This window comes from Mchenga conophoros, linkage group LG3 (genome assembly GCF_057382185.1).
Source record: "Mchenga conophoros isolate Kocher_MC1m ecotype Shallow Benthic linkage group LG3, M_conophoros_male_GT1.1, whole genome shotgun sequence".
Lineage (NCBI taxonomy): Eukaryota > Metazoa > Chordata > Actinopteri > Cichliformes > Cichlidae > Mchenga > Mchenga conophoros.
Window position 1 is genome coordinate 46,686,705 of NC_140528.1, and position 5,930 is coordinate 46,692,634.

At 36.1% G+C, this 5,930-nt stretch overlaps 1 pseudogene; it reads right to left on the minus strand.

Moving 5' to 3' along the window:
* Nucleotides 1-1,892: 1,892 nt before the first annotated feature.
* On the minus strand, nucleotides 1,893-5,682 carry LOC146579021 (ladderlectin-like; annotated as a pseudogene).
* Between the last annotated feature and the right edge of the window lie 248 nt (nucleotides 5,683-5,930).

Consider the following 5,930-nt stretch of genomic DNA (forward strand, 5'->3'; position numbering starts at 1 on the left):
TTTGCAATAGTAATCCCTTACTTTACTCGTTACCTGACAAAAGTAATCAGATTACAGTAACGCGTTACTGCCCAGCTCTGGTGCTAATACATTATTTCACTTTTTAATATAAACTTGACTATGGAACACCAAAGTGTTAAAACGTGTCATTTAATTTTTATTTTACATTGTGTATTTTTATAATATTTAATTAAATATTTATTTCACTACGATTCTTTTTTGTAACAATAGAAACATTTTGAGACACTTTAATTTTAAGCACCTGTTTAAGCAGCAGCCAATGAGCGTTCAGGTCCCACCCACTGACCCTGATTGCCGGAATAAGAAATTCAGTTGTTAAATGACCTTCTGAAATAAATACACCATTATGAAAAACCCCATTATGAAACAAAAACGGACTTTGGGAAAAATAGATTTTTGGAATATAAACTCATTGAATTTAATAAAATGTCTCAAAAAATGTTCTATAATTCATAAAAAAAATTAATGCTACTTTAGCTTCAAGTGACAACAGATTAAAACAGTCCTCTGGACAAATGCTTATATTGATCAAGATTTTGCCATTCTTATTGGACAGTGTTGTAGAGAAAAATCCCTTTATCCAGTTTATTTTGATTTAATTGAAATTGTTAAAATACTTTTTGCCCCAGTTGCGTCTTTACAAACTGTGTCCAAACTAAACAAATGATAGAAGATTACATGCTGCATCTTCCCTCTCAGATTATTGCCCTGGGACCTGTAATTTGTCATACGTGTATGAAATTTGAGTCTAAACACTGTTTGTTTGTTTTTTTTTAAAACAATGGTCAGCCAAATTAAACTTTAAGGATGTGTGCAAGTCTCTTGTAAAGCACAATCAGCTGCTGGAGTGTTGTCAAAGTGAAGCAGGAACTGAGCATCCAATATCTGTAAATGAGAAAGGACTAGGTCCTGTATCAGAGGTTGCTAATATGGAGTTTTTGGTGATTGAAGATGCTATACATCATGCCGTTAGAGTAAAGTGGCTTATTTTACATGGTAACAAATACATCTGTGACAGGTCTCAGGTATAAATATACCTTCCAATGATTGACTTTCTTATTTCAAGGAAAAAGGTGAATGTTTCTTATTTTAAGATAATTTTTTGTTTTACACTCTAAAAGCTATTTTTGCTTGAAATAAATGTGAAATGGTTCATTTTTGGATTTACAGAATAAATAAGAAAAAAAGCAATATATACTTGAAACAAGTCTAATCATCTAACACATGAGACTGGAAACTAGCTTGTAATGTTCAAAACAAGATGGACAAGATAATCTGGCTAAATTTAAGACAATAAATCTTGTTAAGCTACAAGAAATTTGCAGTGTGGCACCAAAAAAGGTTCTTCTATGGCATCAGTCTAAAGAATCACTTTTGGTTCCAGTTGGCACCTTTATTTTTCTGAGTGTATATGAAGCTAAAATTTCACAGCAATCATTATGCATGTTCACATTTTCTACCATAAAGCTTTCATGCACATAAGACGCAGATGAGCAGAGCCGAAGACGTGATTGCTCTTAAATGGAATGATGCAGGTGGATGTCTCAGACTTTAGTTATTAGACCCCAAAATATGTGAGATGTGGAACACACGCACAGACCAGTTGGATTCAATGCTTGAGATTTTAATCATGAAGACGAAAAAGAAAAGTTCATTCTGGAGAATAAAGATTTACTAAAAGCATTCTTTCCATTGCACATTCAGTTTGCTCCTGTTGAAAGAGAAAACCACTTTATGTCACTTGTCGTGTCGTTCCTTATATAGCGTTACAGCAAAGAAAAAGAAGTAAAGATGTAAAATGGGATTTTTCAAGGGGGATATATGAGATCATTTGCTTCTTTGTCCAGTGAACCATACCATCATGCCAGGAATTATCTTCTTTTCCAGACGCAGACATATGGGTATCGGTAGTGACAGTAGATATCGTTCATGCACTTGTGTCCTTTAAGCACCAAAAACCAACATTAAGTGAAATCATGATAACATGAACACATACTTATTTGTACTGAGGATAAGATTTCGTTTTTTATGACAGCAAACCACCTTTTGACTATAGTTTCACAACATATATAAATACATAAATATATAGATATCATTTGATATATACATATATATTCATATTTAATGAAATACCACAATGTTTTGTTATGTAATATTAACTGAAAGATACTGTTATTTTGAACTGAAACAACCAGTGTAAGTATTTGACACACCAAACAAGTCTGGATACCCCCAACATCAGCATTACACTTTATTCATATACTTACTTGACCAGTTCATGTGCATGCAGTGCTCACTGCGGCGAGCATTGTTAGGCTCTCCGCGGCGAGCATTGTTAGGCTCTCCGCGACACCAGTACGTAAAACCGAAAGGAGTTCCATCGATCCAAAATCAATGATGCTCCTATAAAACAGAACAAAATGGACAATAATGCATTTAAAACTATGTACATAAATAGAAAATTATCAAAGTAAAATGCTTGATATGCAAGCCTTTGTTTCATGATCAGTAATATACCTTCTGAGCATCAGAGCCTCCAAGCCATGTAATTGGGTAACTGTGAGTGGCACGATATATGACCCTTTGAATCACCCGGTACTCTCTGAGGTTGCGTACAGATGCCAGGTTTGCATGCATAGACTGACAGTGTCTCTGTAGTGCAGATCAACAGACACCAGAAATTTCAAAGAAAAAAAAAGCGATTTAACCAAGCTGGACTTTATAAAATATTAAAGGGAATTAACAGAGATGGGACAAATGAAAAAATCCAAATCACTGTTTTTACCTGAGCATGAGCCCAATCCAAACGATAGGGAAAATAGCGGTAGTATCTGTTGCCATACTTATACCAACCCCGATACTTGTACCAATACCATCTCTTCTCAACAAGATGTTCTTCTGATGACAAGGAAATAATACTTGAGTAAAAGTAATTAAGGATTTTAAAGTGTACATATTTGTTGGTGTATTTTAACATATTGGTTATATGTAACATTTCTGGAAATATTTTCTCTCCAGGGCCTCAAAACAACTTTGTGCTGAAGATTTAACTGCACATAAGCAGGATATTGATGTGATGCGTCACAGAAATGGGATTAATTTCAGTGAAAATCCTGAAAATGTTGACCAACCTGATGGCTTTGCCTCTGTCCCACCATCTTCTGGAAGAGCAGGACAAAGTAAAACATTTAACCGTCAAAGTTGACAATTATATTCATACTGTTATTTGTATGATTAGTTCACACATACAGTGGGGCAAAAAAGTATTTAGTCAGTCACCGATTGTGCAAGTTCCCCCACTTAAAATGATGACAGAGGTCAGTAATTTGCACCAGAGGTACACTTCAACTGTGAGAGACAGAATGTGAAAAAAAAATCCATGAATTCACATGGTAGGATTTGTAAAGAATTTATTCGTAAATCAGGGTGGAAAATAAGTATTTGGTCACCTCAAACAAGGAAAATCTCTGGCTCTCACAGAACTGTAACGTCTTCTGTAAGAAGCTTTTCTGTCCCCCACTCGTTACCTGTATGAATGGCACCTGTTTGAACTCATCATCTGTATAAAAGACACCTGTCCACAGCCTCAAACAGTCAGACTCCAAACCAGAGGCGGAGCCAGACATTTGAAACACCCGGGGCTTAGCCCTAAAGGGTAGTATGCATGTGGAATTATTATTTTAGAAATGACTGAAAGATTAATAGGCTCTGTTTTGAGTTTTGTTCAAAAAAAGAATGACTTCATATAGGAAAAAATATATCACATATGCAGGACACCATCAACTAGTTTTTTAATTAAGCAGCAAGGCAGAACAAAGTCGGGGCTGTATCAAGACACGAGGACTAAACCCCAATTCAACCAGACCCAGAACTGATCCAGAATTAAAACAGGACTACAACAGTTCAAAATCAGGACTACTTGGTATTTAACCAAGACAGAACCAGAATCAGAACTAGATGATAGTAGCACTAAAAATCATCATAGACCTGCACTACACTTATTTTTTAATTCTACCAAAGTCCACTATTTAGATTGAGAAAAGTTTATATAATTATTTGGCCTTGTTGTGCAAACAAGCCTGCATAACTTAATAAATATAGAATTTGAAAAATAACAAACCTAAAAAGAAACACTAGGTACGAGATACATGAGTACCTATGATACGGTGATACTTTTGGTAAACAACCATTTGACTAACATGTGTGTCTCACCTGCTCTTGTTCCATCTCTGTTCTGTCCTCATTCTCCTCTCTCTCCCTCTCTGTTCCTCTCTCTCACCCTCTCTGTTCCTCTCTCTCCCTCTTTGTGCTGACAATCATCAAATATACAGTTGAAACCAGATATTTACAAACTCTTCAGATAAAAACACAAACACTTTTTTAATTGTAACATCAAATCAGACTAAATGTTTATTTTTTTTAGATTGATAAATATAAAAAACATATTTGTTAACTTTAAGAGTAAAGAGAGAAACTATCTGTATTTCTTAATTGCAAATGGCACCAAATTGTATTCAAAATTGCGCCACACTTATGGAGCTCCACAGTTCTTTTTCTGGTGTTTTGGTTGACATCTCTTGATTTTCCCATGTGACAGAAACAGGCTCTGTGTTTTGCCTTATATGCATCCACAGCTGTGCCACCAGTTTACTCACATGGACTCTACGAACCAATCAGAAGCTTCTTCAGCTCAGAATGGAATCGTCTGGAGTTTCTTATTAATTAACAATAAACTTAGTGTATATGTACTCCTACATTTGATGAAAGTGATAATAAATAGGCAGGTCTGTCTCTCTTTATTCTGACATTTAACTAATTCAAAAGATATTTCAATATTTATCCAAAACAAAACAAGTTTACTCTAAATTGATGTTGTACAGTAAAAATGTTTTATGTTTTCTCCCTAAAGTGTATGTAAATATCTGGTTACAAATGTGAATATCCTGCTGTGTACTGAAATCCCTCTTGTTTTTCATAGAAATATACTGAACAACATACAAAGCATAATATATAAAATAACATTTACCTGAGTTTTTTTCTTTGAAAGAGCCCTCTAATGTCCATTCTTATATTTCAGTACATAACTGAAACGGATTTAGTCGGGGAGGGTAAGAACTGAAAATATGAAATAAACACACGTAAGATAAGACTCTATAAAAAAAAAAAAAAAAAAAAGCATTTGTTCAGCTTTTCATTTCGCCATTTGTTGATTCACTTGAAGAGCAAGTAACGTAATATTGGTCAAGTGATCAGTTTGATATCAATCTTTCGTGATGCACCGTCATATTTACATTATTTGTACGGTACGAATGATTTGCTTTGGTACCTGCTCAAACTTAAGCTCTCCTTAGTATGGCTGGCTCCGTTTCTCCAACAGCGCACTCACAGGCAGCAGCTGCCCCGCCCTCTCGCTCAGTCGCTTAGTGCCTGAGCTCAGATCATACCAATATCAGGGGGGATTCACGCACAGTCGTAAATTCCCACAGTGTGCACTATGTGCTTCGAATATTGTGTGTACTTTTTGTTTTATACAGTTGTCAGCCAGGCATCTAACTATGAAAAAAATTACACTCCAAAAGACCCCGGGCTTCTGACAAAACAACCCGGGCTTAAGCCCAGTAAGCCACCCCCAGGCTCCGCCCCTGCTCCAAACTCCGCCATGGCCAAGACCAAAGAGCTTTCGAAGGACACCAGGAAAAGTATTGTAGACCTGCACCAGACTGGGAAGAGTGAATCTACAATAGGCAAGCAGCTTGGTGTGAAAAAATCAACTGTGGGAGCAATCATCAGAAAATGGAAGACATACAAGACCACTGATAATCTCCCTCGATCTGGGGCTCCACGCAAGATCTCATCCCGTGGGGTCAAAATGATCATGAGAACGGTGAGCAAAGATCCCAGAACCACAC